Raw genomic sequence first — 25,692 nt, 5'->3', positions numbered from 1 at the left:
ATGAGGAGAGAGGGAAAATGAGCAAGAGAAATGAGAGAGATATAGGAAGAGAGACAGCAAGCGAGAAAGAAAGAGAGGCACAGAGAGAAGAGGAGGAGATGGAAAGAGAGAAAAAGAGAAAGAGAGAGAAAAGGGAGATAGAGAGAAAAAGAGAACCAGCAAAAACTGGTGAAGAGATTAGTGAAGGAGAGAAAGAGCAAAAGAAAGCAAGCAAGAAACAGAACAAGGGAGGAAGGGAGTACAGTGAAGGAGAGAGGGGGAAGAGAGAGACAATGAGGGAGAGAGAAGACATGGGGACAGAAAGAAAAGAGAGAGCAAGCAAGAGAAAGAAATGAGAGTGACAGGAAAAGAGAGAAGAGAAAGACAGAGAGGAGAGGGTCAGAAAGAGAGAGCACAATAGAGCCAGCGAGAAAGAGAGACAGAGGACAGAGAGATAAGAGGGAGAGAGAGAAAGGAAAGGAAGATGGAGAGAGACAGAGAAAAGAGATGAAGATGGAGAGAAAAGAAAAGAGAGAAGACCAAAGAGAAAAGTTGGTGAAGGAGAGAAAGAGTAAAGGAGGGCAAGCAAGAGAGAACAAGAGAGGGAGAGAGAGAACAGACACAGAAGAGAGGGCGATATAGGGAGAAAGAGAGAGAGCAAACGAGACAAAAAAGAAAGATAGAGGCAGAGAGGCAAAGAGAAGAGAGAGAAGAGAGAAAGGATAAAGGAGAAAACAGATAGGGAAAACGAGAGAGACAGAAAGAGCAAAAGAGAGCGAATTAAAGAAAGAGGGAGAGAGAGCCAAAAAGAGAAAAGAGAACGAGGAAAAGAGCATGCAAGAAAGAGAGAGAGAGAGATACAGAAAGAGAGATAGAGAGAGAGAAAGCATAAAAGAGCAAGCAAGATAGGGAAAACGAGAGAGACAGAGAGAAAAAGGAAAAAAGAGAGCAAGCAAATGAGAACTAAAAAAGAAAGAAAGAGGGAGAGAGCAAAAAAGAGAAAGGGATAGAGGAAAAGAGAGCAAGCATGAGAGAGCAAATAAGAGAGAGAGAGAAAGAGAGACAGAGAGAAAGCATAAAAGAGCAAGCAAGATAGGGAAAATGAGAGAGACAGAAAGTAAAAGAGAGCAAGCAGAGGAGAACTAAATAAAGAATGAAAGAGGGAGAGAGCAAAAAAGAGAAAGGGAGAAAGAGAGAGAGAGAGAGAGCGAGACAGGGAAAGAGCAAAAGAGAGAAAGAGAGAGAGCAAAAATAGAGAAGAGGAAGAGAGGAAAAGAGCAAGCAAGAGAGAGTAAACAAGAGATAGAGACAGAGGGAGAGAGAGAGAGAGAGAGAGAGAGAGAGATGTGTGTGGGATGCAGGGCGCAGTGCTGGGAGTGGAGCAAAGAGCCATTTACACAGGAGAGTGGCCCTGCGCCGGGAGAGACCTGTAAAATATAGTTGTTTATCCACTCGACAGTGGGGCTGTCTCCGCACTGACAGAACAAAAATGAAAGCAATATCAATGAAATATGACACTGATGATGGGCCGGGAGAGGAAATGGAAATGACTCGATTCTCCCGAGCTTCCCGAACGAGATATGGCTTGCGCTGAATTCGGAGCTGCTTTCTACTTGTCAGGTTTCTCAAACAATCAGGACACCTTCTCCAGCGGGAGCTCCCTCAGACAAGCAGGAGATCCTGCAGGTCTGGATGAAACTCAGCGTAAAAGGCAGAACGGTGCCGTTAATAAACATCCTCTACCAGCTACAGTCAATTCGCATGCAACGGAATGAACTGTTGACAAGTCTTTTCAGTTCAAGCACTCTCGGAAGGCAAATCTCTTCTCCCTGTATGTCCTGAAGTGAGTGCATTGTGTCATCATGTGTGCGCGAGCATGTGTCCTTGTGTGGAAGTCCCCTGGTGGTGGCAGGAATAGACAGTGTCCAGTGGCTGCACTGCCAGAACTGCGAACGTCCTTGATGTAGAACGGAGGACAATATGATCCGAGTGAACAATGAAGACCCAATAACAACACTGATCCGCCAAATCTCTCCGCACCAAAGCCCATCTCTCCACACTCAAGTACACAGAATGTACAGCTGCCTCAACACTATCTCACTCTTCCTCTCACTTGAACTTGAAACCCATTGACGTCTTTGAGAGGGATTTGGTCCACTCTGTTCCTCAGAGCCACAGCTGCAATGGGCTGCATCAAAGCTTCTCAGCTATTCTGACCTGCATTCTTGCAGCAAACAGAACCCCTTGACCTCCACGCGTGGGTCAGGAGAGCAAACACTGCACTGATTATTCTATCATCGGTTGTGCTACTAAAGGGTTTGCGCTCCTATAAGAAAAACATGAGACGCTAGTCAGATCTGCAGCAACTCATTTTTCATTTTTTCTCTGCTGGAGCCACAAGTGTGGTCACTGTGGTCATGGAGATCTACTTTCCTGTGGAGTCTAGTTCCAGCCACAATCTGCCACACCTGCTCCAGTTAATTAACTTCTTCAGAAGTCCCTGATTGGATCAGATGGATCAGAGCAGCATGTTACAGGCAGGTTGAAACTAAACTCTGGAAGACAGTAGATCTCCAGAAGGAGGCTGGAAGCCAGTACAAATATGCAAGGTGCAGGGGAAGCATACCAGGATGGGTTTGCACCAAGTTTGAGTAGATTTATACTATACTGAGTCCTCAGTTACACTAGTTAGTTTCCAGCTATGCTTTTACTACATTTGGCTGCACCACAAATACATAAGTGTGTCTCAACTAGTAACAACTAACTAATGCGTACATCGCTTTAACATGACGATAACATGTTCAGAACCAATCAGTAAACCTGCTGCCATGGAAACGCAGCGGCAGTTGGCTTTGACTTCTCCATGGAAAAATATCCAGCATGGAAGAGAACGATGTGTACAAGTTAAACTGAATAAAACCAATGATCTACAGCTGCTGTCTGTTTATTCTTTAATATTTCCCTGAGAAAACCAAATATGCAGCTTTATAAACGAAGGTTTCTGGATAACCGACATAACAGCAGCCTCAGTTCAGCCGTTTGGGCTGCTGAGTCTCTCTGAGCTGGAGCTGTGGGTGTTTAGCTTCATGCTCGGAGTTTAAACCAGGCCGACGATTAAAGCTGTAGGTAAAATCACAGTGTTTAGCGTTTAGAGTTTTCAGCTTAGTTAACAAAAAATCCTTTTTTTCGTCTTTTTTGTGCTTTTTACATGGTTTCTGATGGTTTCCCCAAAACTTACACCTGCTCAGGTGTGCAGTTTGTGGTGCAACTCCTTCTGATTTAGTAATGCAGAAACCTGAACTTAGTAAACACGTTACAACTAGCCTACGCTTGAACTTACGCACAGCTGGTGCAACCGGCCACAGAACAAAACCACTAGGACTGTTCGATTCCAGGAATCCTGGTGTCAACTGGTGTCTGATTTTGAGTGGGAATTTGATTGAGTCGAATCCAAAAGCCAATTAGACATAATTTTCTCGATTCCAAAAATCAGAACACAGGGTAGGAGATCCTGCAATGCAAGATGTATATTATTAAGTGCATAATGCACTATTATGATTCATGGTATAAATAACAAGAGATCTTGACATAACCTCATGTGCTACCTCTTCAGTAGTTCCTCAGGATGTTCTTCAAGATGTCAGCTATTTGCTGGCGATTATATGATTTATTAGGTCTCAGCAAGGCAGTTTGGAGAACTCTAGCTAAATTAAGTGAGGTGACAATAAGGGGCTAGCCTAACTGTACCCGATCTTCCTCCGTCAGCTTCACAAATTTCAAGTTTTTAAGAACTTCAAATTTGCTCTTAAACGCAAGCACAAAGTGTGGGGCATTCTGTTGTTACTGTCTAGATCTCATGTGTCAAACACAAGGCCCGTGGGACAAGTCAGGCCCGTGGCGCAATCCTATCCAGCCCTCGAAATTATTTTAATTTTCTATTAATATTAGCCCATTCACCATAAGCAGCACTACAATCCCCAGCATGCACTTCAATGTAATGTGCAATCAACTTCGGGCACTGTACACACCCGAAGCTGATTGTTAGCCACTTTTTAATTAAAAATTTTACATTTTACTTTGTTTTAAACTTCAGCAAAAGCAAAATATAGCCACTACACAGATTTTTCAACAAATGACCCAGACCAGAGGTGCGAAACTCAACCACTAAACTCAACCATACTAAAAAATCTCAACAAATCTGTGGGCCAGCTGTGTTTTTATTTCATTTTTAATTAACATTTTGCTATGACCTGAACTGGCCATTGTTCATTCAAAATATGCCAAAGCTGCAACAGCAAAATAGGCACTGAATACTTAAACCACTCAAAAATCATTTTAAATAAAAACAAATTGTTTTATGTAAAACAATAGACTACGTTAGCTACAGATACCTACTAAACCTTTTTAAATGTCCCCTGGAAGCATGTCTACCTGCCTGAACTAGGGGCCTGGCATCTTTTCTTTTCGTGGTGTAACTGCTGTCCCATAGACTGTTGTTGGGGTCTGAGTGCACATTACATTGAAGTGCATGCTGGGGATTGTAGTGCTGCTTATGGTGAACCGGGCTAATATTAATAGAAAATGAAAATAATTTCGAGGGCTGGATAGGATTGCGCCACGGGCCTGACTTGCCCCATGGCCTTGTGTTTGACACATGAGATCTAGACAGTAACAGCAGAATACCCCACACTTTGTGCTTGCGTTTAAGAGCAAATTTGAAGTTCTTAAAAACTTCAAATTTGTGAAATCAATTCCATAGCTTTGAAGTCAACTCTTGATTCCCAAATGCCTGGAAACCAGCCCTACAAATCACATTAACACCAAGCATAAACATATAAGGTACACAGGCAAAAAGACATTTCGCAGTATATACATTTCTGTGTGCAAGAATGTGTGACACGTAATGTGTATATCTTCTGATGTGAAAGCAATTAATCTCTTCAGAAGACCCTCATCAAATGCATCAGGTATGTTAAATCCTGACTGAATCTCTGCATGTAGATAGATCTCCATAAGGAGGATGGTTGGTGACCACTGGTCTTCATAAAGTTTGCTGCTGGAGCTTCCCCTAGTGCTGCCAGGGAGCTGGTAAGCAGGCAGTGAAAGAAAGAGTACTTCAGAAAGTCAAGATCAAGAAGGCATGCAAGAAATAGAGGTAAGAAAGAAGTGAAGAATCAAGGCAGAGCTGCTTAAATTCAGCTGAATAAAGTTAAGTGTGGATTACAGAGAGACAAGAGAGGAGGGCTTATGGCATGGCTTTGTGTCGGGTGGTGGCTTTGAGACCTAGAACTGCTAGGCCCTTAATGGGTCTCCCGAAGGTAAAGCAGTCGAGGTTCTATCATTCATTAGGCAGGCTCCATCATCATACACATTCTAGACACTTAATCACTAGGACAGAAAGAAAATACCTTGAAGGTCACAAGGGGAAGAGAGAGATAGCGCTGGGTGAGGGGTGAGGGAGAGGGGAGGAGGGCCCACGAGCGGCCTCGTTTTGATGGAAGACGAGATGCCATGCCTTCCGTCATCTACATAACACGTGTGATCTGAGGACACAGCGAGACCTTTGCCACAGAGGTGACAGAGTCTGGCGACAGATCACATCCAAAAAGCAAGTCGGAGATTCAGTGGATAACTCTAATGGGATGAGTGCAAATGACAACTAATGGGAGGAGTGTAAATGACATCTAATGGGAATATTTGAAGCATCTTGCTTCGCTGTTCTCTGCTGTGGCTGCAACTCAGAAGCCTTCCTCCTCATCATGCATATTCACTGTCGTTCCCCATCAGGTGTTTTCATTCTGATGTTTTGACACGTTTTTCTGCCTCGTCGCACTCTCCCCCCTGATTTGCTTTGCTGTTTAATTTTTTCGAAGAGGGGGCGGCGCAACCCGGGTCGCTTGACAAGCCGGAGACTGTTGCTACATGATCCCAGACAGACAAAGAAGAACGCAGCGGAGCCCACACTCCACTGCCCCAAAATAAAAAGCGCTTTGACCTCCTGCGCATCTGTTTTTGCCTCTCAACTGTGACGGACTCGACCAGTGGCCTCCGCCTGCCTACATAATGCACTGCACTCCTGCACGCACCGGGCCCAAACCCCTGCCTGTGCACTGGGAAACTTCTCCCAAAATGCAAACATGTCAAAAGGCTGAGCAGCAGAGTCTGAAGGTGCATTCAAGCCCTGAAAGGGTCCCGCCACGCTGCGATAATAAACGGACACGCTCAGACCACGCACTCAGAGCAGATCAGACGGCACTGACAACCGTATCAAAAAACATAACGGACACTTTCTGCACGGGAATTTGTATAATATTTGCATTTGAAAGAGGCGGCTGAGGAGTTTATGGTCTGCGGTGGACCTTGCTGAGGGTTTGGAGATGAAGCAGCTCCACCAGCCGTGATGATAAACAGTAGAGCACCGACTGAGGAGAAACTGTCATGGCAGCACATATAGAATTTTCCAAAAAAGCAAGAGCCGTAACGTACATGGAACTGTGTATGACACCATCTTATAACAGGACTGGCAGTTCCAGTCTTAAAATGTGAGCCATGTATAAAGCCACTGTAAAACACCTGATATGTGCACACTTATGAATGTCTTACAACAACCGAATTCTGCATTCACACGCCGTTACATTCCTTGCATGGACTGCTGAGTGTACTGCTGGGACCACGTATCAGCATGAATATAAAGTAAATGGACTGAAGCAGTACTAAACATGCCCACCTAAAAACTTACTTTTGTTTATTTTCTTAACAGCTGGAATTAGAACTAAAAGCTGATCGATTCTAAATAGCTAACAGGCTAACAGATTTCTCTGTTAATGTTCAGTGTTAGGTTTTCTATTGTGGCATTTACTGAAGGATTAACTGTAAAACTGCAGCACACAAAGTCAAAAACATATTAACTGAATTTCATACAAGTTTCAAATGTTTGTGATTTTGGCAGATCTGCCATAATTTAATTAGAATACACAACTTATAAGGTGTAGGTTGCTGCATTAAATACTGCTGTATCATGATATTTTCAATATTATATGACAAAAAAATTGTTGCAATATACAATGATGCTTGACTTAGTGCTGCTTGACACCATAGCTTACTCTAAATGAATTACATTAACTGCAGGAAGAATAGTTTATTTTAATCATTATTATTTATACACGAAATAATTTCTTGAACATTTGTGTAACTCATTATACTGTACGTTGTCGGCATTTTATAAAAGCAATAAGCCACTCAACATCACTGTAAAATCACTGTAAAGCACAGCCTCTCTGGGCTTATTGCTTTATTTTGTATGTACACTGAAAAAACAGCGCAAATGTACCTGACTTAAATGTATACACTGGCTCAACGTAAGTAAAATATCACAAGTAATTATAATGATTATAAGTATTTGTTATTAAATGTTTTTTGATTTTGTAAGTCCTTTACAGAGAACATGCTTCAGCACATTTTAATGCTCATTTATTGTTGATTTGTGGAATTGAACATACTGGGGGAAAAACATACACATAAAATATTGGCTGTGCAAAAGTTATGGAACATTTTATATTTTATGTTTTCTCCCCCCAAAGTTAAACTGAGCAAATAACTAGAAACTGTGTGTGTGTGTGTATATATATATATATATATATATATATATATATATATATATATATATATATATATATATATATATATATATATGTGTATAGATAAATCGCTGCTGCTGCTAGAAACCCTTGTTTTTGACATAATTTGAAAATGACTTGGAAAAAAGTCTGGTTCCATTGACTTACATTAAAAGTAAAGTATGTTTTTTCCTTTTCCTGTAAAGTTACCATTTTGGAGGTTTTGTTCCGACAGCAGCGATATATTTATATATAACAAATAACATGCATGTATATGTATGTTTACGTCTGCCCACATCAAATATTACTCATGCATCCCGTGGGCCTAAGAGGTGAATAAAAAAGACTATGCTTCTGATTTCTCTCCCACTCCACTACCCTCCTCCTTCCCCAGAAGACGAAAGAAGCGATTCACCACACGTCCTCCCAGTTTAAAGAAAACAAGCAGCTGACACATTTCCTACCAACAGGCCCTTCCTCAGATAACACACCGCTCCTGTCAACAGGAAGTCCTTTCAGCAGCAGGCTGCCTCTGCTCCATCCATACAACTTCAGCCCACGCTGTCCTGAGAGGCTCAGGGCAACTCTGACCCAGACATGCACTCAAAAACGAGAGTGATGGGGGGAAGTAGAGGGCGAGGATGAGGACTTCGCCGTCCATGCTTTGCAGCGGACTGACTGGTTGTGAGCAGGAGACCTTCAAACGCTCTTGGTTGGAGGAGGCAGGGCTTTTTGAAAGCTTGCACAATACTCCTGAAATCAATTAACGTGCAGTCACTGGTATCAGCATTACGCACAGCATCCTATTACCTAAGCGCACAGAAATAACTCTGACCTGAGCGCTGGACAATGCTAACATAACCTCAGCACACAAACATGGCACACAAATGCACAGTGTTTTGGCTCGAGTCACTGCCTTAAGTCATGGTCAAAGCTTCCAACTCCACCACTCACTACTAACGACTCCACTAACTATGCCTGACTATCTGGACACAAGGCCGCCCCCATTACTCCAGCAATTAAAACACACACACAAGAGGAGAGGAAAGTTTGCAAAGGCGGTACAAACTCACGTTAAGCGCCGAGGACATTTGAGCAGCAGGAAAGAAGAAGAGAGAACCTGACATTGACCTTCGCGAGGCTGGAGCTGTGCTGTTTGAGCAGCTGCTAATGGGAGAACTGGCAGGAGAGAGAGAGGGAGAGAGAGGGAGAGAGAGGGAGAGAGAGAGAGAGAGAGAGAGAGAGAGAGAGAGAGAGAGGGAGAGAGGGAGCAGGCGCTTTCTGCAGGCTGCTGTGATGACATGCAGCCGCTTTTTTTTTTTTAGTAAGAGGGGCTTATCTTTGTCTCTATGGTAACTGTGTCTCTGGGTGGTTATTAGAAACCCTGAACTTCCTGTGCTTCTGCAGAATCAGCCAATCGGAGGCTGTGTTCCTCATAGGCGGGGAGAGCTCTGCTATAGGCAGCAGAGGAGCGGCCACATGAGGGGGCCATAGAAACAGAGGGTCAGGAAAAAACTTACTGCTGGGGAGGAGAAAAATGCAGACTTCTCCCAAACGGCACAAACACAAAAGAGAGCAACGCCGCCTCTGCCCAGGCAAAATAAACAGGCAGACAGAGCAGACGTCTCCTCACTGTAGCAGAACGCCAGAGCTGTCCGTAAAGGAACTTTCCGAACAGAATAAAAGTCCTGAATTAGTGGAGAGCACTTTTATGGGCCTATTTATAGCAAAAAGATCATCCATGCAGTGAAGACAGACTCACTTTTTCCAGAGGGACACTTTTTTTTTTCAACATAATGGAAAGTCTTGGAAAATACAAACTCAGCATCTCATATTCCAAGAAAACAGCCAGTATAGTGGTTTAAAGAGTCACAGACAGACAGACACAGCAAGAGAGTCAGACAGGCAGAGAGAAAGGAATGAGAGGGATCATTGGAAAGAGAGAGAGAGAGAGAATAGGAAAGAGAAGCAGAGTGTGAGAGTGACAGAGGGAGAGATAGGGAGCAAAAGAAAGAGAGAGCAAAGGAAAGAGAAGGAAGAGAAAGAGCATGGCAACTAGAATGAAGAAATGAAAGCAAAGAGAGTGAGAAAGAGGGAGAAAGAGAAGATAGAGATGGAGAAAAAGACAAAGAGACAGACATGAAAGAGAGAGCACTGGGAGAAGACAGAGTATAGGAAAGAAAGGGAAGAAAGGGGCAGAATGTGAAAGAGAAGACAGAGATATGGAGAAAGAGAGAAAGACAGGTGAGGAAGAGAGAGCAAAGGAAAGAAAGGGAGGGAAGAGGAAGAGCACAGGAAAGAGAATGTAAAGAGAAAGCAAAGAGATAGAGAGAAAATGAAAGAATGTGAAAGAGGAGATGGAGAAAAAGACAGAGATAAGCAGATGAGGGAGAGAGAGGGAAGAGAGAGAGCATAGGAAAGAGAAGGAAGAGAAAGAGCACAGGAAAGAGAATGTAGAAAGAAGGCAAAGGGAAGGACAGAGAGAGAAAGAGGGAGAAAGGGAAGAGAGATGCAGAATGTGAAAGAGGAGATAGAGAGAGAGAGAGAGAGAGAGAGAGAGAGACAGACAGAGAGAGAGTGAGGCAGATGAGGGAGAGAGAGCAAAGGAAAGAGATGGAGGGAAGAGAGAGCATAGGGAAGAGGATGAAGAGAGAAAGCAAAGAGAGGGAGAAAAGGGAAGTGAGAGGCATGTGAAAGAGAAGATAGAGAGAGATGGAGAAAGAGAGAGACAGATAAGAGAGAGGGAGAGCACTGGGAGGAGAAGGAGAGGAAATAGCATAGGAAAGAAAAAGAAGAGACCAGAGAGAGAGAGAGAGAGAGAGAGAGAGAGAGAGAGAGAGAGAGAGAGAGAGAGAGAGAGCATAAGGAAGCAAAGAAGAGAGAGACAGAAAGAGAAGAAAGGGAGACAGAAAGAGAGACAGAGGGAGAACTGAGCAAAGAGGAGAGGAGCAGAGTCCAGCCCTGACGGCACTAAAGCCCTGACGGCTCTTGCCATGTATTCACACATTCCTGCACTCGAGTTAAGAGGCAGACACTGGCAGGCTTAGAGCTGAGCGCCGCGCTTAATGCTGCTGAATGCTAACAAGTGACAGAGAAAGCCTGGGATTAGCAGAGCAGAGAGAATAGAGGGAACGCAGGCAAACAACAGAGGCAGCTTTTCAGCAAGAGAGTCCTGAAGGCGCGCAGAGAGAGAGAGAGAGAGAGAGAGGAAAGTGGAACTCCTGAATGAGCGCGAGCGCCGTCTGACCACAACCAGAGAGAAGCTTTACGCAAACTCAGCCGAGTCAGCAGCAGCAGCGAAGCGCTCTAACTAGAGAAGGAACGAGCCCTGCCTGCACTTCAGGAGGAAAACGAGACAGTGGTAATGAGAACTAAGTGGGGGAGTGGGGGGGGGGCGACTTTGAGCAGGAATATTTAGCAAAAAGTGTGCGCACATGCAAACATGCCCACTCTGTATAGTTTCCCCTTGGGTCACTGGCTGAGACTGTGGTGCTGGACCTGGATTCATAATGAAACTTCACCCCAGAGCCTCTTTATTGAACACGACACTGCATTTGTTGACAATACTCAGAGCAAAGTTCTGCAGCTGCTGACCTTGAGCAGACCAAATCCAAACACTAACCAGCAGAAAAGAGTGCATGACCCCGAGAGGGAGGGACACAAAGGGTAAAATATCTTGCCGTTGGAAAAGAGAGAGGAAAAAAAAGAGGAAAAAGGAGGGGGAAGACTCTGGCGGACGAGGACTGAGCAGTTCTTCGCATACACAGGCAGTCAGGAGCTCAGAGCCGAGCGCTGTTTACAAACGCAGCGGCTAGATTTCCCCTGGACCGCTCCACAGTGACAGGAGCGGCACGAGCGACAGGAGCGTGCCCCCTGTCCCTCGCGGCTGTCACAATATTTCACCCTGTGGAGTGGGCACATGTCCCACACGTAACACTCTCGCAAACTAACACAAACACGGACACACTGCACTCTCTCCATACAGAGGAAAAGCCCTCAGATTACAGCAAGAATTAACAATAACACACAACCTTTTAATCCCGATCTTCTCCTGATTGGCTGCGTCCTCATGAGCTTCAGCTCCAGCTCCAAATGTTTAAATCCTACTGGTTAATCCCTCCATTCCACTCGCAGACAGGATTCTAGCAGAGACCACGGTGGGCTTGAACATTCACTTCAGCGTTCGCTCGCTCTCTCTCTCACTCTCTCACTCTTTTCCCCGTCTCTCTCTCTCTGCACTCTGTTCGCCTCTCTCTCTGAGCTGTGGAACTAAGCAAGCTTGGAGATGAAGGCAGAAGCTCTCCCCGGGTCCTACTGCCCCGCGGTTTGACTGAAAGAATGTCATTGTTCCCAGCGTGACCCGCAGCTCCACTCAGATACACGGGACTAATAATTCCTGCGTCAAGAAGCTGCTTTGCTAGAAGCTGGCAGGAACAAATGAGAGCTCAGAATTTTGATTCTTAATTTCGTGGCATACTGTCAACTGATTGACTAGCAAAGAAGCAAAGAAAATAGAAAAATAATCATTCTAATAATTATACTGTACATATATATATATATATATATATATATATATATATATATATATATATATATATATATATGTTGGAACAAAACCTTGTGTATTATGTTTTTGATGTCAGTTTTTTGACATAATTTGAAAATGCCTGTTGCCTTTTATATTGTATGCAAATTTCATGATGAATGGACCGAAAGAAATGGGCCAAAATTAAATAAGTCAGGTTCCATTGACTTACATTAAAAGTAAAGCAGGTTTTTTTTCCTTCTCCTGTAAGGTTACCATTTTGGAGATTCCAGGTTTTGTTCCAACAGCAGTGATGTAAGTAAAGGCATTTTAGGCGAATACTCTTATACATACATACATACATACATCATCTAAACCGCTTATCCTTCTGGGTCGCGGTGGGGTGCTGGAGGAATACTCTTATAATACTTACTAAACAAACAAGTTACTTTTTGAATAAAAAATTAAACTGTGTTAATATCAGTGCACGGCATGTAGTAAATACCCTGTTAGATGAACTCTAAAGAGCACCTTGATTAACGGCTTCTTTACAAACACTGAAGTTCTGACTAAAACCTGAGTAGACTGATAAATCAATTGTGATGAGTCAGTTAATATCAGCATTACTGAGTTCATCTGAGAGATGATCAAACTAACAGTCTCTTCAGAGGTGGACATGTTTGTGAGTGATAAGTTTAGCATCAGTGTTGTTCTGGGGATTGTGTGAGCAGCAGTTGACTGACGCAATCGATGAGAGAGGAAAAAAATGAGAATTTTTGGAACTTCACTTAAGCAATAAGCAAATTTTTCACAGAATGCATTAACAAAAGACTTACATGAAGAAAACTGCTGTAGTAGCAGTTACAAAGTGTGAATTAACTAAAAAAAAGTTTTTTCCCATGTTGCCTTATCAATATGTATTCTAAATGTGTTCTGAATTAATCATTTTTTATGTTATAATGGAATATGCATGGTGTATTCAGTATTAAGCCAGCATTACTTTTTCAAAGTGTTTTGCCCCACTTTTGCGTAACTTCTCTATATATACATACATAAAATAAGGTGTAATGATTGACCAAATCCATACCCTTGTGCAGTACAGTGGTGTATATTTCTCAATCCTCAATCCTGCAAAAGTAAAGAGTGCCTGAAGATGTACCATATGTTAAAATGTTAATGTTTCTATTTTCAGTTTATGAAACTTTAAACAATGTAAAAAATACAATATCTGAGCCTTTAGAATGGCAGAGTTAAGTTTTGCTGAATTAGCAGCACAGAAACACTAAGCAAAAGCTGCTTTGTAGTGCCTTGTCCTAACCCAATGGCCACAAGCTAATATGTTAACCCTGAGCTAATGCATTATCCAGAAGCTAACACGATAATATATGATACAATGCAACAAATTGCAATACAATATCAGGGCATAGCCAAGGAGAGGGAAGGGGCTGGATGAAGGATCCAAAAAAATTCTATTGTACCCTTAAGCTCACATCACTGCAAAATAGGTAATTTTGGGGGCAAAATAGCAAAAAGTTATTATTTATGTTATTTTGTGTCTCTGCAGTAACGAATCACTACATTTTTCAAGTTACGAACCACTAAATTTCACATAGCAGTCCGTGGAGCAGCTGTAGGCGTGGACTGAAGAGAACAACAAAAAGAAACCTGTAGCAGTCAGCTCTGTTCTCCCTGAATATTAAACAGTTGTTCTCGAGGCTGAGGAGAGACAGTGAGTATATTTCAACCGACTTTCTAGCTAGTTCAGTTATCAGTGTTTTAGTGGTGGTTAGCTTGTGCGACTCCATCATATTAATCAAACATAAGCATGCTAGCTCTGTTTAAAATAACATTTCCACTGGGGTCCAAGTGCCAAACATATGTAATTTTTGGCTAGCACTAAGCTAAGCTCAGATCTGAGGTTTGACGTCTCCTTGCGTGGCTCCAGACGCTGTGCTGCTCTCGTCAAAAAAGTAGCAAGAAGATATAAAATCTGTTTTGGAATGCGTTCAAGAGGATAAAGTTCATTTACCATCCTTTGAGTGTCCTTTGTTCAAATAACTCATTTCTTGCTTTGTATGTTGAAGTTACAGTGACTCATTCAGTTCAGCAAAGATTTCAACTTAAAGCGAGGCTGAATAAAGTAGTATTACTCACTTAATAACAGACCACTGTTGTTCAGAATGTATCAGATACCAGAAAAGACTTGAAGAATTTTTTGTGCAAACTTGCCTGTGCTTTTCTGTGTGCTCATCATAAGAAACACCTGAGATGGGATGGGATGGGATGAGATGAGATGAGATGAGATGAGATGAGATGAGATGAGATGAGATGAGATGAGGTCCTGTGAAAAAGTTTTATTGCAGTCAATGACAGGCACACAGTGTAATGTAAAAATATAAGTAACTGTAAATTATCTGTAGTCTGTGTTTTCACATTTTGAGATGTTCTTTAAACAGGCACAGTGTAAATTGCATAGTGGACAGTGGAAGTGCTGTACAAGGGTTGAGTTGGGGTGGGAGAAGCCCATCTAATTGCCGTGGTTGATAATGTAATAGTAGCATAGTAACATAGCAGGCATAAAAGCTAATATTAGAGTTTATAATGCCCCAGTGTAACATGGTAGTTACAAGGTAATATATTAGTGGACTAGCCCAGATGTATCACTGGTGTCCAAAGAAAAACATGTACGTGCATTTTTGTCAATTTTTATTTTTCTACATCATATGAACATGGCAGCTGTCCTTTATATTGTGAGAAAAGTTAATGATGAATGGACCAATCTAATGCTCTAAAACCACTTGGAATAAAACATTTACATCATATATATATATATATATATATATATATATATAAACTCAACAGTGCAAAGTACAAAGCAAAAGGGGGCAAACAAATCAAACAAATTATGCAGAGAAACAGATGGACTACAGTCTGTAATTGTAGAACTACAAAGTGCTTCTACATGGCATGGAGTTGCTCTCTGCAGATAACATTCTGAGCAAACAGATGAGGGATTTATGTGGGCTTATGACCACCATTCCTGTGATATAGTACTGAAGAACACAAAACAATCATAAAGACAGTTTTACCACTTTACCACAGAGTTCTGTGGCCAATACAAAGTGGTGAAACCAGAACCTTCTTTCATTGTTGTCTTTCTAAGTAGCCTGCAACACCAAAAGGCATTTAATCTGATATTCACTTAACTATTCTCTGTCATGGTTTAAAGTGAGAGAACAATAATCAGTATATAAGCAGAAGACCATAAACCCCTATTAGAATATTTCCTGATTTAGATTGTTGAATAAGAATTGAATAATTGATCACTGAGTTAGACCATGTTCTTGATAATGAAATACAGGAACAAATACAAGAACATTTTTCAACATCAACTAACATTAAAGACACTTCACATTTAGAAGCTAAATTTGTACTGCACCTCCTCTGGGATCTGTTCCGAGTTTACTCACAGACAGTGTGCTTAATGTGCACATTGTATGTTTTAGCAGGAGTCCTGTTATTATTTATTGTTTGAAAGTCTTTGTTTTTGAAGTACTAAAAACTGACCCGCAAGCTGCAGTGATTCTTAATTGGGGCTTTAAATGCCTTTTCAAAACACTACATTGTTGGAATTCAAATCTTTCGGCCAATCAAAGGGTTTGTTACTAGAAGCAGAGGCACCGGATAATTATTAGCGATAAAGCCATTACGGCGTGCGCAGCCACTGCAGGCGAGTCTATAAATACCACATGCAACAGAAAGTAGCAGGCAGTGAAATGGGGGAAAATTTGGGCTGCTTAAATCTGTCAGGCGGTGCATAGAACAGCCTGTGGCCATACGATCTGCCTGGGGCTCAGTCCACCCCCACAGCAGGGCGCAATACTACCAAACCGCTTCTCTCCTCCATACACACTCGGGCCTAGGACCGGGTATTGGCAGCAACTATATGATATGACAATATGATACATATCACAATACAGCTACTGTGATACAGTATGTGTAACTATACACATAATTGATATGATACTTGGCAGTATACAAGCATCACGATACAACACATATCACTGTACAAGCATTTTGATGAGACGTGTTACTATACAAGCATCACAATATGACACATATCAGTACACAAGTATCATGATATAATACATATCACTGTACAACCATCATGATACAACATGTATCAGTACACAAGCAATACGATATAATATGTTTCGTTATACAAGCATGACAATATGATTTCTATCGGTATACAAGCATCACAACATGATATGTGTAATTATATAAGCGTACAATACAATATGTATCACTATACAAGCGTCACTATGTACACGCTTAAGATACACTACGTATCTCTATGCAACACTCATCAATGTACAAGAATCACAATGCAAAACGTATCACTGTACAGGTTTATGATGCAATACTTGTCACGTATCAATGCGTATCAATGTGATATGCAACACTGTACAAAAATGACAATATGATACACATCGTTAGACAAGACAATACAAAATGTGTCACTGTACAAGCCTTATAATACAATACTTGTCACTGTACACACACTTATGATACAATACGTACCACTATATAAGCCTAATGATGCAATATTTATGACTATACAAGCATCACATTGTGATGTATCACTGTACAAAAATCCTGATTTGATATGCATCACTATACATGCATCGCCATATGACGCATATCGGTATACAAGCGTCACAACACGATACTTATACGTATACAGTATCATGCAATATGTATCACTGTACAAGCCGTATGATACTATACTCACAATAACACAAGACCTCGAGTGTTCTATAGCTTCTGTACAACAGGTAAATAAATTAAGTAACAAATGAATAAATTGGGCTGTGAACGTGTTATTTAATATGTTTTAATGTCCTTAACAAGCAGCAGCTTGTTGCTACGTCAGAGTAATGAACTCCACTCATTCGCTGCACAGTCTGCTGTAAACCTCGCCTTCTGAAGTTCGGACTGAGCCGTAAAACTGCTGCAATATCAAGTTTAGCTCAGTTTTGTCAATTTTTGCCAGATCAATATTAATGTTGTTTTAATGTTGTTTTGTTCCAGCCAGTCTGTAAAGCATCTTACAGCCCGTTTTGTTTGGCGAATGGTATTGGGTTCATTTCTGGCTGATTCCAGGTTGTTTAGCTGTTCTTCTGTCACAGCTGCCGACTGAAAAGCTGCTCAGTGGTGATGACAGTTTGGGAATTTAGTCGTCTCATGTTCAGAGTCTGACCAAATCGGCTGTCGGTCAAATGTGGTCTTAAAAGTGTCCATTTTCTGTTTGTGGCAAAGTAAGAAGTAAAAATGTTCAAATGGCTTGAGCATCTCCTACAGCTGTCACAGTCGTTGCTTAGCAACGGTGTCTCAGCGGAGTGATATAGTGTTTGTGAAAAAAACGCGCTGCTTTGGCGAAATAACAGCACAGTTAGAACGCTTCTCAACCAATCAGCTTGCGTGGCCGGAACTAACTGTTGTATAAATATCGTTATACAAGCATTATGAAGCAATACTTATGACTATACAAGTGTCGGAACGCAATATGCATCACTGTACAAGAATCACAATATAGTACATATCACTGTGCAAGCCTTTCAATACAATACTTATTACTGCATCACAATATCACTATACACATCACAGTATAATGCTTGTCAGTATACGAGCGTCACAATATGACGTACATCACTGTACAAGAACCACATTATAATATTTATCACTGTACAAGCCTTACTATATAATACATATCACTATACAAGCTTTATGATGCATACTTATCACTATACAAGCATTAAATGTGATATAAATCACAGTACAAGAATCACAATATGACAAACTTGTGTACATAATGATACACAAGACTTCCACTACAATATGTATCACTATACAAGCATTACCGCATCACTGTGTTGGAATCACAATATGACAGATATCAATGTACAAGCCATACAATACATATCACTACACAAGTCTTATGATGTAATACATATCACTATACAAGAATTAATTGTGATACAGTGTCTCATATTGTGATTACAAGAATCACAATATGATACACTGTGCACGACTTTTGGCTTATGATGCATATCAGTATACAAGCGGGACATACGATACTTATCAGTATACATTATCACACAATATGTATCACTATACAAGCATTATGACACAATATACATCACTATACAAGCATCACAGTATAATACGACAGAACAGCACACCAGATATTATACTTTACTTAGTTTTTTTGTTGCTGTTTATGTTGTTTAACAGGGTCATGATCAGTAGTAGCGCTTAAATCTTTGGACTGATGCCTAAAGCACATTACAGTGGGAAATGCATGTGGTGCGCAGCTCTGTACATTTACTTACTCTAGCGCTTAAGGCGCCAAGTCACTCATCAGAGACTCAAACATCCCAAACTGATTAGTGTGTAATTCAAGAAGACCTGAAATACAAATGATATGTTTTTTTCATACTCTGTATTTTTTAAGCACGACAGGATATGAAAAAATAGTCCACTGTCACTGGCTGCACATTTTAAGCACAACAGGATATGAAAAAATAGTCCACCATCACTGGCTGCACATTTTAAGGTGAACAAAAAAAACTGCTTTATTCAAGTGAATGGCCGAGTTCTGCTCAAAATCTTGTCCTCAATATTGTGAACATTAAGACCTATAAGTTCATTTTGCTGGTTTATTTTATCTGACCTGCAGATCGCATGGCCTCATATTCCTCATTTGTACCCAAACGTCAGCTTGGGGCAGCTGTGCCGCTATGTAGTTTTTTGTGTTTTGGTAAGTATTTATACGTTCAGAAATATCATACTGTAAGGTCTGAATGCAGCAGCGGTTTCTCTCATACATTCACATAATACAGACACCGACCAGGCACTCCATTAAGCACACCTCCTTGTTTCTACACTCCTTGTCCTTTTTATCAGCTCCACTTACAATATAGGAGCACTTTGGACTATTCTCAGTCCAGCAGCGACACTGAGGTGTTTAAAAACACCAGCAGAACTGCTGTGTCTGATCCACTCGCACCAGCGCAACACACAAAAACACGCTACCACCATATCAGTGTCACTACAGTGCTGAGAATGATCCACCACCCAAATTATACCTGCTCTGTGGTGTTCCTGTGGACGTCCTAAAGGAAGTATACAGAAAAATACGGACGGACTACGGTCTATAATTGTAGAACTGCAAAATGCTTCTATGTGGTTAGTGGAGCTGATAAAATGGACAAAGAGTGTAGATACAAAAAGGTGTACTTAATGAATTGGCCAGTCAGTGTGCAGTACATTCTGAAATATCGAGACACCCATGACTGTATTGATCTGTGTATCATTTATTCATAATATATTTCTGTATCAGTATAACTCAGGACTGCAAACACACAAGACAGAGAGTCAGTTTGTGTAAACCACCTTGGACTCCCAGCATAACTCTTAGTGGGAAGCCATCAAGAGTGTTTTAACCAAAACCTACTTCTTATCTAAACAGGCCTTATTCAATAAGCCTGTAGTGTAAACTGAGGCCAGCCCCTGACCAAATCCTAACAATAACAAAAAAAGGATGAAGCATGTAGCTTGCGATAAAGAACAGCCATGTGAGAGAGCAGTTGGCTTTGACAAAATGTTATGCTAAACCAACTTGAGAGTATGAGTGCTTTCCAAATCTGTATATTTTTCAGATCAAGCAGTTAATCATGTTCATGTAACATAGACAGACTGAGCTTCCAAACAGCCCGGCCGCTGAAAGCCAGCCAAAAGCCATCAAGCCTTTCAACCAGCTGTAGAGCAATTGGATCGGACTGCACTTGTGTTCGGCATCGCATGCAATAATACTGGAAGTTTCAGTGTCGGCTGCAAAAGCAGCGTACAATGGTTGAGGATGCAGAGAGAGCTATGACCCATAGAACAGCTCAATTTAGAGCTATTTTTATAAACATACCGAGTGACTTTGATGAGGGAGATAAAGCTCAGTGCAAAGCTTTCTAACACGAAATCAATAAGCGTCAATGTCGATCAATCAGTGGAAAATTCCTTTTTGAAATGTGAAAAGAACTCAATGATAGCCACACTGCAATTGGTCTGCTGTGGATAAAGCAAATGCAAAAATTAACTCGCTCACGTCAACAACATCCTCAAACTACGTTCAAGATGTTGCTTTGAAGACCTCTGGCCTGAGGTGTGTACAATAGACTAAAGCCATATTCAAGTAAAACTACTGTTACGTCAGTGAAATAGCGACTCAAGAAAAAGTAAAAGTACCTTTCCAAAATAAAAGTACAATAGAAGTTTAAAAGTAGCACCTCAAAAAACTATAGAACTGCAGTGGAACTTCTTGGTACACCTATCAGCACAAGAAATGTTTTACCTCTTTTTTGGTCTAAAATAAAATTATACACTTCAAAATGCAGAGAGGTGATGAATAGCAAAGCACTACAGACGGGGTCATCAACATAACTGAATGAAATTAAACAGCTTAATAAAAAACACATTTGTTATCTATCAAAAATCAAAGAGCCTGATGTACTAAGTATTTTGCACCAATTTCAATCATAAATTGGACACATTTTGCATGTTTGATCTCTATAAAACTAGCGTAAACATGCAATTTATGCATCATGAACTGAGCTATAGCTTTAGTAAATTGTCTATTTCAGACACATTGTGAGAACATGGCCCCATCATGGCACATTTAGACACAGCATACTACGGATCGCTGCTGCCTAAACACAACCTTGTATCTCCATTTTTGTCGTTTTTCAGTTTTTGGCGTAATTTGAAAATGCCTGTCGCCCTTTACATTGTGTGTAAATTTAATGACGTTCATGTTCCAAAAAAAACGACTTGGGAAAAAGTCTGGTTCCACTGAGTAAAGTATGTTTTTTCCTTCTCCTGTAAAGTTACCATTTTGGAGATATGAGGTTTTGTTCCGACAGCAGCGATATGTATATACACACACACACACACACACACACACACACACACACACACACACACATACACACACACATATATATATGTATGGCCCAAATGTGTTGTTGCACCCCACTCACCCCTAGTAATTAAATGTTTAATGATTAAAATGGAAGTTAAAAGTGGACTTTCCTCACAAATATGCTTAAAGGGACACTCCGCCAGAAATGAAAAACTATTGCTATATCTGTAGCAAACATGCCTACTCACGCCCTACAGAGGTGCCACAGTAGTCTCCAGAGAGAGATTCTCTGGCTTAATGACTAGAAAAAGCACTTCTGATGATGTTTCTTGAATTTAGGAGGATGTTTTGGAAAAACTACAACTACTTCAGAGTGAATATTTGGGGGAAGGCTATTCTGAATTGTTGTTTGTTAGTTGGTTTTGTTAGCTGGTGAATACAGATTGAAGGCAGATAGCTAACATTACAGCTAGAAAGCTGAGTATCTTATTGTAGCCATATAACTCTAGTAACTGTCTTTAAATCATCACTACAACGGACAGAATGGATTACTCAAAGAACAGAAATGACTGTCTGATGAGGAAGTCAACAAGCTAAAAACTGAAGGTAGTGTGGCAACTGTCTATCTAAATACCTCAGTTTGGCTTCTTTTCTCTGGCTGAAAAGGTAAAAGACTTGTCTCTGGTGTCTATTTACTCTGAGAAGTAGACAGAACCATTGTTTTCTTTACACTGTGTTTGACACCAATGATACACAAATGCTAGTGTGCCAGTCAGGATTGGTTGACACCACTGGGATTATCAGTGGCTGTATGATGTATTTTCGTGATGCATATCGTAGTGAGGGAACTTTGATGAAATAAAACATGAGAACATTTGTCCACCCACTAATGGTGAAACATACAATGCTGAGCTACAGAATAAAACACAACAAATAATGTTTTAAGGCCAGAATGCCCCTTTATGTAGAAGTTAAAGTATTGTAGTGTCCCGCTACTGGCCGCACACGGCCATGAGAGGCTCAATAGGCATGGTCATGCAGAGGGTCATGTGAAGAGGCTCATGGTAGGCCCTCGCTTTCTGTAAAAAGGGGATTTATGTTGTTAATGACGTTTGTTAGTTTAAACATATGTGTATGTGTTGTTCTGTATCAGTTTTGTGTTGGGGGTTGGTCACCACAGGATGGAAGCCTATGGCTGGTGGTGGGGTTCAGTGTTTTGTATGTGCCTTTCTGCCTGGTCTTCAATAAAAGAGCACTATTTGCAACAGAATCATGGCCTCTCCTGTGTCTTACTCTACGCCGACGCCACAGTGTTTGATATAATCATTTGATATACTCAGAAAAGTATAAATTCGTCCAAATAAACATTTGAGAACATGTAACTACTCACCACCCACCTCTGCCCCTGGCTTACACAAAGGTCAGTATTCGGTGGCAATAAAGAAGACCGGTCTGTATCAGATCTGAGAGACATCTCTCAATTTCCTCAGATTAAAGATCCACTGCACCAGCACCATCTAAATGCTTTAAACTGATCATAAGCTTACTTCATGTATCTGTGTGGTAATTATCATGTTGTTCTGTCTCTCATATCTTTGAATGCGGTTGAAAAACAAAGCACAGATGGATGTCTCTATCATAACAATATTTTGCCTGAGGCACTTAAGTGAATTAATGTAGCATGGTTCCAGTGAAAAAGTACTCGCCTGGTGCAATCAAGGGATTATAAATATGCAATTTTAAATGAAATTTCGAGCTCTTGCTCAGATATAAACTATGTATTTTTTTGTACAGGCTGGACAGAGACCTTGTTTCAAACGGATATGCTGATGCCTCAGACGGGCTGAGTAAAGAGAAACGGCAATATGCTTTCACTTTCAATAAGCCCAGTGTGCTGAACAGATAAAGAAACCTTTCAGATGCTATGACACATATAGAAGTTCAATGTTGTGGAAAAACGTGTGATATGACCTCGGTGAGTGACAGATTGTATGCAGACACACAGCTTATCGAAGGATGTTACAAATCTTTTCAACCTTTTTCTCTTTTTCAACCTGTTTACCACAGCAGCTATCAGCCTTAGACAATCTCGAGCTATGAGACCCATCCCACGCTGTTATTTATTTATTTGTTTATTTTTGAGGTTTTTAAATGTGACAGAGCCAATTTCTAATAATCTTTGACTGCTGTGTCACTGTCTGCCCTTCACATTTTACACTCAGATATAAACTGTGCTGTCAGAAAAGAAATGAGGACATCCTTACAGGGTATTCAACTGTAACTCTTGCAGTATTGTGTTAATTATGATATTATGAAACATAACTGGAAAATAGAGAAAAAGACTGTGCATGTCTATTGGATCATTAAAATACGGTTTTGTGCAGATGCCACTGTTAATGTATTTAATTTCCAGTAAAATTGGCCATTAAGTACAGGTTATTCATTTTTCAGGAGGTATTTCTGAAGAGATTAGAGATGAGATAATCCACTTGCATAATGAAGTGGAATGTCAAAGGATAATAAATGAAACAACAGGTGTTTCCTAAACTGGAGTTTAAAAAAATGATTAAAAGCTACAGAGAACATGGGAATCCTAATAACCATGCAAGACCTGGTAGACACCAAAACTGTCCAAAACAGATAAACAGCACTTAAAGCTTTCATCTTTGGGAGAGAGGAGAAAATCAAGCTTAAGATCTGAAAAATCCATGTTTCTGTCCATCTTTCCACTGTGAGAAGACAACTCAGCGCTGTGGGTCTGAAAGGATGCGCTTGCATTTAAAACAAGAAGCCGCTGGTGTTTTCAGAACATCTGGCTGACCACCCCAGATCCCAGCTTCCATTCTTTTCAGGAGACTTGCTTTCAGGTTTGCAAAGAAATCTGCAGTCATAATTTTCCACACCTCCAAAGTTCAGTCTTAGAAGTTGGTTGTATTTTCTGCTTGTCACAATCCAAGTAATCCCAAACACATTCAGTGATGTTGAGGTCTGGGTTCTGGGGTGGCCAGTGCATTGTTCTGTCCATCTTCCAGCTTCATTTGATACACTTTCTTTGATATACTTTACTTTCTTTTTTGTCTATTTCTTTTCCTCAACAAGGGCTTCTTGACAGCTACACATCCTTTCAGACTCATAGTGATAAGTTGGTTTCAACCCGCACAGCCTGAGCACTTGGCCGCGTGGAGTCCCAGCCTGTCCACTGCCCCAGTGCCATGGGGTGCCTATTCCTCGGCAGCGGGCGCCCCCAGTTCTCTCACGAGGCCTTTGGCACAGCAGCTCCTTAGCATACCCAGCTCCAGATGTGCTGATCTCCCCTGACTCTGGTGTGCAGGCAAACACCAGCTTAGTGAGCATCCTCCCAATTGGTGGACTGGAGGAAGAGACTAAGTGGAGTAGCATTCGGCTGCTGCGGCAGCCCCTTCTTTGCTGTACATCGTTGTAAGTTCATAACATTGAACGTACAGCTCTGCATTCTCCTCCTAGGTGCAGTGGAACTCCTCATGGCATCAAGTCTGGTGCTATTGGTGGCGACGACAGCAACAGCTGCACTCCTTTTAGCCATCTTCCACTTTCCCCATTGTCCACTGAGCCGTTGATGCTGGCAGGGTGCTGCTCATGTGCACCAACCACAGCCCACAGGCATCCATCCATGTGCTAAGTAGCACAGTTTTGCTCGCCATGGCGTCTCTACGCTGAGCATGAGTTCTGCCCTGCTTGAAGGCTGGCCGGTGTGGCAAGCTGTGCATGCTGTTTTAGCTCCTCTGGCACGCTCAGGAAGGGTTCCAGCACTACCAATTCCTGCACGGCCTTCTTGAACGGCAGATATGCCTGTCGAACCATTGTGCTCAGCTCTGCCGCCGGCACACTTATCCACTCTCCTTCTAGCCTCTGCTTCTCCCAGAGCAGCTGCCTGGCTGACCATGCCACCACCACCTGCCCAAAGTGTCGCCGGAGTGTCACTGGAGGGCCGTGGTCAATGCCGCTAGGTCATCATGTTTTTCTGCCAGAAGATCCACAACTGCTTCCCCCTCCAGTGCCAAATATAACTGCATCACGATTACAGCCGCCGTCCAGCCATGATGTCAGGCGACTACTTGCAGCTGTGTGGAGCGTGGCTCTCAAGTGCCTTCGCTGTTGTAGCATGGGCTGGGCTCTGCTGCTGAGCCTCACTGCAGTGATTCCTTCGTCATCCTCCCCCTTGATGAGGGTACCGAGTGATATGTCTCGCTCTCTGCTGTTTGGACCCATCCAAGAGGGGGCAGGCATAGTGCACGGTAGCCCCTTCCCCCAGGCTATATCTTCTTTGCCACCTGCCTTTGATTTAAACGATACAGTGCTCGACTTCTTCCAGCTTGGTGGTTGTATCCCATATCTTGTATTGCATGTATGGGCAAATGCTCTTTAACTTATTGATCAGGCATTTCAAAGGCAGCAAGAAATGCAGAGTCCAGCACTACCACAACACGAAACACGGGGGGTAACGCTAGTTACATTACAAAGCCCACCCTCCACAGACACAGCTACTCTAATGTCAACAACACATTAGCAACAGTAGTAAAGATAACTGCCCTTTTAACCGGGAGTATGGCGCGCTC

The 25,692-nt window shown here is 41.7% G+C and overlaps 1 protein-coding gene across 1 annotated transcript in view; it reads right to left on the bottom strand.

The window, feature by feature from the left end:
* foxn3 (forkhead box N3) overlaps positions 1–11,847 on the bottom strand; it is a 144,942-nt gene extending 133,095 nt beyond the window's left edge. The window contains exon 1 of the mRNA XM_036593765.1: positions 11,627–11,847. The gene's annotated coding sequence lies outside the window, so the exon portion shown is untranslated. The remainder of the gene's footprint in view (positions 1–11,626) is intronic.
* Positions 11,848–25,692: the final 13,845 nt, after the last annotated feature.

This window comes from Colossoma macropomum, unplaced genomic scaffold (genome assembly GCF_904425465.1).
Source record: "Colossoma macropomum unplaced genomic scaffold, Colossoma_macropomum, whole genome shotgun sequence".
Lineage (NCBI taxonomy): Eukaryota > Metazoa > Chordata > Actinopteri > Characiformes > Serrasalmidae > Colossoma > Colossoma macropomum.
This window is presented reverse-complemented; position numbering and strand designations above follow the sequence as displayed.